The 10,393-nt window shown below is 34.9% G+C and overlaps 1 protein-coding gene across 2 annotated transcripts in view; it reads left to right on the top strand.

Annotated features, from left to right (window-relative positions):
- The first annotated feature begins 509 nt into the window (after window positions 1-509).
- The window catches only part of LOC106643289 (growth arrest-specific protein 2), a 91,214-nt gene continuing 81,330 nt past the window's right edge, over window positions 510-10,393 (top strand). For both annotated transcript variants that reach the window (XM_014358375.2, XM_014358374.2), the window contains exon 1: window positions 510-1,035. The gene's annotated coding sequence lies outside the window, so the exon portion shown is untranslated. The remainder of the gene's footprint in view (window positions 1,036-10,393) is intronic.

Genomic DNA, 10,393 nt, shown 5'->3' with positions numbered 1-10,393 from the left:
TATGTCCCTGTGGCATGTACTTATTATGTATCCATACTGCTCGGTAAACACTCGACGCAACCAACGCATCAGACAATTATAAATGTTTAGCATTCATTTTAGATGGCAGTGTAAAAATCTTGCCAACTTAGCCTTGGCAAAGAAAGCGTCAGGAAAGCAACCGCATATATTTATATATCTTACGGAAGCATCAGATCACAGTGTACAGAGAGAAAGGGGAGAAAAATTTTGCAGGAGGGGCGAATCGCTCGCCGGGACCAGAAGAGGGGGTAGCTCACAAGCACGATCATAGTCGGCTCGCGCTCGTGTGCGTGCTCCTCTGTCTGTTGTATATGTATACATGTATACGTGTAGCGGGTGATGCGATATATACTTACCCTCCCTACCATGCAGTGTATATGCCAACTGGACTGCGGAACGGAACGTGTGTGAGAGAAAGAGAGCCGGAGAAGCCGGCGGCTGGAGAGTTTGGAACTTGGAAGCGGCAGTAAGTACACTGGCGTCGGGTCGGGAGACTCGGGAGCTCGGTAGTGGGAAGCGTTATTAAAGAGCGAGTAGTGCTCGTAGACCCGTCACCGCGCGCTCGCGTGATGCAGGCTTGGATGTACAATTTCACCGGCTTTTCTGTGTTTTTGTTGTTGTTAATCGTGGAGCATTTCAGTTGATTATTGTTAATATTCGCCAGTGCCGTGTACTACAAACATTTGTGTGATTAGTAACATTTCCTCTTTTCCACCGCATACGCTGCGGGCCGGGATTGACTCTGTACATTTTTCGTTCAAGTATACTTACCTATAGCTGTTTAGTTTGGGAAGCCGGTTCTTCCCTTCGATTGCAGTCGCGCCGGCTAGTAATATAGGCGTGTGGCGTGTATGGGAGCATACAGCAGACACACACCTGTCGCCAGAGAGAATTCGAGGGAGGGAGCCCTGTACCTTTACCCGTGTATTATTGTAATATATTGTTTTGAGAGAGGAGGCAGTAGTGGACCATCCTAGCCGAGGGGACGAGATACTATAGACGTGCACGCAGTCGGTGAGTATATCCAACACATTTATTTACATTTATGACAGTAATACCGTTTGATCCCTATGTACCTTATACTTACCGTCCACTTCAACCGTGACAATTAAGTATTGTATAGGCGTAAAGGGCAAATATATGCTCCATTTCCGTGTATTTCGAATGCTTGTGTGCCTCTACATTTACACATCTGCCACCACATTTCAGCACATTTTTAATTTTTTTTTTTTTTTGTTCAACGCTGATCTGCTCGTTTTGGTGTCCGTATGATATTTAACTCAATCAAGAACACGTATCGCCATGTGACGGTTAATTTGTTGTATTAATGTTGCAACTAAATTTCCTACCTGTAAATAGCTTTTGTTTTCATTGGTCAACGATACTTGGTGGTGTTGATGGATTTTGAGTTGTGTGTATCCGTGTCTTGTGTTTATGTTGGGTAGGCCTTTTGTCTAATCGTGTTGAAATTTATTTATATATAGAAGAAAGCATTTCGGCAAACAAAGCAATTTAATAAGCGGCTCTATCGAACATCCGAAAGAATTTGTGTACAATTGTTCAAAGGCGACTTACATTAGTTTAATAGCCTCTAACGGTCTCGTTTGGTTTGAAAATACAGCCGTTTGTTGAAACGATTTAAATTTAAAATGCCGTAAATAACGGCTTATTCGAGGGTTCATTCTCTTTTTAAATAATTTTCCCTTTTTTAAACGCATTACTGATATGCATTACATGAATATTTTTGTAAGTACATGTAATTAATTAAAAAGTTTTTACATTCGATGCACAAAATCGTCGATTTTCACGTCCTATCGTAATAAGTCTCGCAGCTAAGACGCAGAATCTCTTTTTTTATTAACTTTATTCATTAATTATTTTCTATGTTAATTAATTCTTAACAAAAAAAATCCTTACAAAGACAATATTTAATGGTATAAATTCTATTTAACGTTTTGGTGGTGCGTTTGAATATTAAAACAAAATCTAGCGTTGTGATGTAGTTTCTTAACAGTATTATTTAATTTTCGAATGAAAAAAAAAATAATAATTACTTACTACTGTAGTACAAAAACTGAGAACGAAAAAATTCATGAACTACAAAAAAAGTTAGTGATTGAATTTATGAAAACCACTGTACGTAAAACGTAAAAGTATAAGGCACGACATTTTTACACTGCTTTTATCAGTTTTTATCTTAAAAACATTTTTTCAATGCTTTGCCCGAACTGTTCTCTATCTATAATGTTATCTGAGAGTTTTTAATTTGACTATTTCTTAAAAAGGTAAAAATGCAAAAGCAAATCATAAAACATAAGTTTATGTGCTGTCAAATGATTCTTCAAATGATTCAGTTAGTTTTATCGTCTAGAATGTTTGGATGGTATTACAAAGGAAAATGTCGAATTTACATGAATTTTACTTTTTTTCTGCTGTAAAATTTTTGCGTTAACTTATTTTTTTGTGCTAAAATATGCAAATTTTCTTACTTTAGGTGTTCGAATATACGATAGAAAAAAACGTTCGGAAGAAAAAGGTTGCACTTTTATGATGTTCAATTTTAGTATTTAATCATTTGTTGTAAGCTGTCGATTTATTTTTAAAATGGGCTAAGATTTGGGCATTGGATAGCCTGCGTATAACATCCTTCAGTAAAAACTACAATAAAATTTTTTTTTCTAAATTTGACCCTATCACTAGTATAACAAACAATTTCTGGTGTACTATATGTTTTTATAAAATTAGGCTCATATTTAAATAGATGGAGGTACAGTCTCAACCCATGTATGTCTTTTTTCAATAAGAAATAAGTTTTTTAAGATTCAATTAAAAAAAAACGAAAATTATACGTTTGAAGAAATTTCAAACTATTTACATGAATGAAAAAAATCTTCCTACGGTGTGAATAGGGAGGATCTTCAATTTTTTAATTTTTTACGTTGTAAAACATCGATGATATCTCAGTGTTAAAGGCAGAAAATCGATTTTTTAACGTTTTGATTTTTTCAAGTAATTTTTTCAATTTGAATCGATCAATTGACATCTGAAATATACGTTATGTATTAAAAAAATTGTACTTCGTCAAAATCTTATACTTTTTCTTCGGATATACTTGTGTAAAATGTAGATTAGCAAAGTAGCAAAAAAACCCATAACTCTGATTAAAAATCATTACAATGAGAGGCAAAAAAGTTGTTTACCGAGTTCAAGCCTCATCAGATGAGAACTTGAGTTAGTCTGAAAACTTGACTATTGGTGCATACTCGCAGAAAAAGAACTGTCATAATGAAATTATACAAATACGAGAATCTAATGTATCCTGAAGGAAATTACTACGAAATATCACTAGTAAATAAGTTCTGGAAAAAAAATTGAATGAGTAGTTTTTAGTATTTATACTACAAAAGTATTGAAATTTTAGAAGGACTAGTGGTACAGTTTTTGAGAAGTAAAATTTTTTTCGACAATTTTATTAGTAATTATTTTACAAAATGTTGTACTATCCTTGATCATAATTTATTATAATATTATTTTAATATTTAACATAGTCTTACAGTGACTTCTCAACGTATAATAATTCAAAGTTTGAACGTAGTAGAATATATAGGTTGAATACTATCAGAATATCCATGTTTTGAATATTTTAAAAACTGTTAGAGTATCTGTATTTAGAAAAAAACAGGTAACACTTATTTCATTTTAGAGCATTATTCCTTGATTTTCTAAGAAGTTTGCAATATCTTACAATATGAAATACTTGACGTGATTTTCTAAAAATAGTCACATTAGAAAAATTTGTTCACAAATCTCAATTTTTTTTACAACGATACAGAAATGGACTGTACAATAATAACCCTCTTAAATTACAATTACTTAAAAAAAAAAAAAAAAAAAAAAAAGCATAGTAACGACTGATGTATAAACTACAGTATATTTTCTCGGTAAACATAACTGCAGTGCTTTTTTTAGTAATTTTCATAATTTCTTCGTTTTAATCTACTCTACATTAGTATTTGCCTAGACGATTAGAGTATCTTTCTAGGCCTACAATTAAAAAAAAAAAAAAAAAAACAGAAATGACATTTTTTCAAATATATTTTCATAAGCACCTAACGCAAAAATGTTTAAATTATAAGCCAGCATTCAAACAAAAATTCTCATGACATTAAAAAACAGATATAAACCCAGAAAGCTATACGTTTGATATCACCAAATGCCCACTGAATACAAACAGCGATCATGTCATCAAGAACGAGTGAAATGTCATCCTCTCGTGGAGCTTTTGTAAAAACAAACACGCGCGCAACAAAATAACTCAAATTTCATCTCCCTTTGTCCTACCCCTACTTTTTTTCTTTCTCTACACCGCCAAACAACCATCGCCAATAACACGCTCGACCGCCGAGGCACTCGAGTAAAAAAAATTTTTTTTTTTTCACCGCGAAAAATGGAGCGCGGTATTATGATTTACGATGCTAGGTCTACTTTTAGTTTCACTTTTAGATCAGAAGCCATTTGAAATATTGCACTTATCTAGGGCGTATACATCACTCGCCTATCCATACGCATCTTATTTAAATCAGTAGAAAGCGCGCTCACTACAGGTATACAGGTATACGTCTTGTGCAGACTACCGCCACACATGTAATACACAGACTCGTTTTAATCATCGATGACACTAATGACACGACGAGGAGTAGGTGTGCGACTCGATAAGCGGTCCTGCACTCGCGGAAACGCAGAGTTCCCGAGTAAGTACACGTTGATGTGTGTATACTTTAAAAAAACGAGGCTCGCACCCTCCCGAGTACCGCTACCATACTTATTCGTGTTTCGCCACGCGTTCCGTGCGAGGAGGCAATTGCACGCGGGACGACGTTGTTTTTCCGCGATTTCACGCGTGCCGTCCTTTTTATCGTGCGCCGCCTACTTGCATGCATGATTTCAAAAACGCCAACAGGCCTCGTAACCCGTTTGGGCACATCACTTATTTTTTTCGTGGTGCTTTGGCTCAACTGTATGGTCTGGTGAAAGCCCCAAGTTGGCGTGAGTATAAATTATCCTATTGATGAGTTGGAATAAGTCAGGTTTTTTTTTTCCTTTTTTTTTCGTCAGTCAAAATACGCCGTGTGAGCATAAACATTTCCAAATGCATTAGAGATTACTTTCTACTTGAATTGCACGTACCTGCGCCAGCACACATTTCAGACCGGAATTCTGGATTTATTTACTTTCTGACACACGATACGACCAGTAAGTTTGTATATTTTTTTTGTGTGCATCACAAATTTAATTATAAATTCAGCATCGAAACGGAAAGCACAGCCACTTCAAATTTCGACTGAAAAGAGCGTGCTAGCTAAGTGTCAGCACACTTTTATCGGCGTTGAAAGATATAAGGAGATTGTTCTCTCCGGCTAACTGATGGAGCAGTCAAGAAGTAGGTTGTTGGTATTCCACGCGATTAATTTACGACAAGTTGTAATATCCACCGATTGGTATAGCTGCCGCGGTCGCTTATAAGTACAATCCCACCTTGAAAGATACGTGAAAACAAATTATAAAAATTACGATGCATGCACCGGAAATTCATTACATTACAGTGTTGTCCAGAAATTTTTTACATTTGACAAACTAATTTGTATAAAAAGTAAAAATAACTGGAACTCCAATAAAAATTAGCTTATGTACGACAAGTCCTTACACTGTGGAATTTCACTAGTTTACAGTGGCTACGAGTATTTTTTATTATTAATTAATTTATATTTGTAAAAAAGCACGTATCTGCGCATTGAGTTGGAATCTTGTGTGAAAAAATGTATTAGATCGATTAAAATAGTATACTTTTTTTACGTAAAAAAAAACAGAGATATATTACTATATAATTAGAGACGTGTGACATTTCACTTGAAGAGTACAAATTGTATTTTTTATGTCATACCCGGACTGTAAAATCCATCAAAACATATATTAAGAGCCAATCGTGCGTTACGGGTACCAAGAACACCATAAATCTCGGAAGTGCGCATTTAAGGATGGTTTAGAGTCTCACGAATCTAATCACACGTGACAAAGTGAAAAAAGGATAACCTTATCGCTTTATCGCAGCCTATGTACTCGATGTTTTGTTTACGTTTTACATTGATTTTCTTAGAAATGAACTAAAAATTCCCACAAAATTTCAGTCACATAATCTACGCCAATCCAGTGATGAAAGTGATGAAACTTTGTCTCTACTGTCGATTTCCTTACTTCGACAACTTGTATTCGCTGTGTGAGTTTGTTTACAGGGGATAAGAAAATCGATCGAAGCGCCCATGATGGCGAAAATATTGTTAGCTCTCGTTACACTGAAGCCTAAATTCTATGTACGATTAACTTTTTTCTTCTGGATCTTAAAACGTGACACTATTTTGACCTGTTACATACGTCAAAGTTGAATCGATATAACTGTATTTGATGAAAATATTTGCAATAATACATCCTTGTCAAATATAACTGTATAAATTCTTTTTTTATCTTATCTTCAACTATTACCAGTACTCTTTTAGTCAAAATTATGCTTTGACTTTAAGATTTTAGCGAAATGAGTTGTACGGTTTTTGGCTACTTTACATCCAAAGCTACATGATTTTTCCGAGAGCTCCATCCTGTTTGGAACCTCCAGAGGTGGCTAGCAACAATTTACACAGCGATTATGAATAAGTGTCTCCGCTTGTTTCATACTTGAAGCCAGAAGCTGCACACCCAAAGGTTATGAATTCTTTCCGTAAGTGTGTCAGCATAACATGAATATAATGATATAGATTTTTGAACTCAACTATCTTTCAGCGTCGGTTATGTTACCTTATTGATTATTCATTACATTCATGAAAGAATTTTCGTCCCTTGGATGTACGGGTTGCTTGACTTTTTGTGTATTTACGCCACGATACTCATGTACAGGCACAAATGTTTTTTCAATTTTTTTTTTAAAGATAATGCTTTAGTTTTTTTTAATATATTTTTTTTGTGTAACCACTAATTCACGGGGTGCTTAACAAATTTTTTTCCAACACAAATAATGCATAACAACTTTAATCAATTTTATTTTAAAGCTGAATGTATTTAATGTATTGCACTTATTTAGCACAAATTTTTCTTTAACATTGTATTGTCATTAGTTATAAAAAAAATTTTTATAGCAAAACAAATGCACTTTAATGACAAAAAAAACTTGTTCTTGTGTGTCCGACTACTAATACTTTTGTTGCAGGATCTTTAACAATCGAATGTGAGTTTCTCGTACATTTTATGGTATTTCACATGAAGACGACCAATTTTTACGTAGTTCAGGTTAAAGCTTGTACGTGCATTAAAAAAAAAACACGCTGATCGAGTCTGTCGTAGTTTAATTATTTAGTTTGTGAACAAAATCCATTCAAACTCTTTTCGTCATATCGAATCGTAAGAAAAGTATTCTCACGAGTCTCATGCCAAATCCACTTAATTTTTATACCGATTTGCACACGCATTCGTATACACTTACAGTTGAGATATCTCGATTGATGGCTTTTCTTCAATGTTTTACTTTTTCTCTCGACTTTATAGTTTGTACGCGTGGAGTAACTCAGCTGGAACAAGTTCCAGACGCCGATCTCAAAATAACGACAGCATATCATTTACTTTACTACTCGATCAGATTCTTAGATGGCATATTAAATCATCCATAAAGATCATATTCGAGCTCTGTCGTCGTCATCGCAACTATTTGTACAGTTTACATATTGAGATCCAAGTACACGGATAAATTGAGTAAAAACTGTAAGATCATTTTTATCAGAAAATCACAATCGTCCTAGACGTGCAAAATCGAAATTCCCTCTCTTTGCGACAAGGGGCAAAAAACTCGAGTGAGTCCACACACGCCACTTGGCTCGTGAACTTTTCTTCTTTATCAAGGGACGCAACAGCAGACTCGTCCTCCTTCCTCTCCCTCTGCGCGCGCGTGCCCTTCGAAAAACCTCAGAAGGCGCCGGTCACGATGTAAAAGAAAAATATCCGCAGAGTCACTCGAGCATTAATTAAAGGAAACCCAAAGCTCCCTCTCCCCCTGCCGTTATCATCGTTATGATTCCCACGCAACGCTGGAGATTGCGGCAGCTGAAAATAACGAGGAGAAAAGAGAGAACGGATCGCTACGATGTCTCTGTATGGGTGTACTTGTAAACGTGTACGCCCTTTACGGTGAGCCTAGATGGTATATAAAAAGAGGAGGTACTTGCGAAAGAATAAAGGGGATTCGGCAGTATTTGCCGAGGGAAAAACTATCCGAGTATATACGTACACGTATACTTTTGGTCTGGCGGTTCGATCCGCTTTCCGTCTGCCTCTCGGTCACTTGTATTCGCTCGAGCGTATACGCGTGGAAAGGGAGATTCTTACGGGATTCGAATTTCGCTGGCGAGACTTTGCTCTGTTTGCTTTTACAACTTACTGTGAGAATGAAACTCTTTTTTTTTTTTTTTTTTTTTTTTTTTCTTTGGACCGTTTTTTTTTCTTTACTGTCATGGGTGAGAATATCGCGGGAGGATTGTTGAGTGCTAGCGTTTTTAATTTCTCTCAAAAGTCATGTTCGAATAAGTGGTAAAATGTTTTTCGGATGATTTCCAAGTTTTCCCCTCAGAATTCGACATGTAAGGGTTACAAACAAAAGTTCTCATGCTACATTTTAGATTCTAGATACCTTTATACTATCTTTTTCTCAACTTGGATAGCTTTTCAAAGTATACAAAAATTTTTAGAGGTGTTTTTTTTGTGTGAAACACGCTCAAACTTTTTCTGTAACGTATGTTTAGTTAAACAATTCTTTTTGTAAGGTAAAATATTTTTAGAGAAGAATCATAATAGATATACCTGTCTGCTTTAGCAAGAAATTATAAAAAAAAAAAAAATCATAAATATAAAAATGTAAATTTCATTTTTTGTTTGATGTCAATTAAAAGTTGCTCATCTATTTTTAATACAGATGAGAATAAAAACTTTGTTTATTGAGGACGCAAACATTATCATACATCAAACATTCCTGTGTCTTATTTTATGAAACTGGCCATTCTAAGTTAAGTGTACAAAATCTTTCAGTTGCTCTTGGTTTAAATGTGCTAAACTAAAAGTTATACAATCAAACAACCTGATACCTCGACAGATACTTTAAGTCACAATTTAGACATTGAGTAAAATAATTAATTTGATTAATTAAAATAAGTAAGCTTACAGTCCATTTTTAACCAGATCTATATAAATATTTCCTATAAAAAACATGATGTTGATGAATGTCCAGGTACATAATTGAATCTTATTTCATCTGCCAACTTACGTATATTATTGTAACTTTTTTGAATTATTAGCATTAATAATAATTACATGCAAGGAGTATTACTTTTCATTTATTTTGAAAAATGAAATATCTTACTTTTATAATATAGATATGTCAGTAAAGGAAATGCTAAAATCTGCCACCCGCCACAACATACCCCTCAATATCCCCAGCATGTGCTCCATAGCCCTTAACAAAATAAGACACTATTTGTTTCATTATTCTGTTGTTTGAACCCAATAAAATTGTGGTCGAGCTCTCCCCACAGTACCCCCAATTTCCCTCACAGCCCCACTACCCAACTTTGAGAGGCCCCCCAAAGCCCCTCACAATTTGTTTGCCTCTTTTACTATTCAATACGTCGCATTAGTGATGAAAATGACTCCTATTTTTCTATGCTTTCTATTAGACAAATGAAATCACTTTAAACTCATGAATAATAAGAATGAATGATTTGTGATTTAATTTATTAGTTTTGTATTTAATTAAATTTGTTTTTTAGCGTGTTAGCATTTCAGGAAAACCAAAATTTTGATTTTCACACAAGCCGAAAAAATTTTCCAAGTTGAAGTTAAGTGTTCCGGAAGCGAAGAAGTCTTGGCAGGAGGACAAATCAGGAAATTACATGGCATAAAAGCACCTTTTTATCGTACAAACGAGAGCCGAAAATCGAGATTTTTTAATTTTTACAAACAAAGTCGAATCTCAACACATCTAAAGCCTTTTATTTCCTGTGCTTGTTCAAAATAACGTTACACCTCTTACTTTAACCGTTCACAACTTTCACTGAAAAATGCAACAGAGCAAAAAACAAAGCCACTTTGCGAAAAATATCTCCCGTTATGATGCAAAAAGCAAGTCTTTCATCTCCAACCCTCTAACGGAGAGAGACAGCTATAATTACGGAACCAAGACAAATGTCAACTTGTTATTTTATTACGTCCAATTTCTTTTCTCTAAACAGTTCAATTACCGTGGTCTCCCTTGGCACCCGACGGCTCGTTGAAAAAAAGCAAT

Source organism: Copidosoma floridanum, unplaced genomic scaffold (assembly GCF_036245765.1).
Source record: "Copidosoma floridanum isolate Cflo_tuat_1 unplaced genomic scaffold, Cflo_Japanese_pri ptg000030l, whole genome shotgun sequence".
NCBI classification, from domain to species: Eukaryota; Metazoa; Arthropoda; class Insecta; order Hymenoptera; family Encyrtidae; genus Copidosoma; species Copidosoma floridanum.
This window is presented reverse-complemented; position numbering and strand designations above follow the sequence as displayed.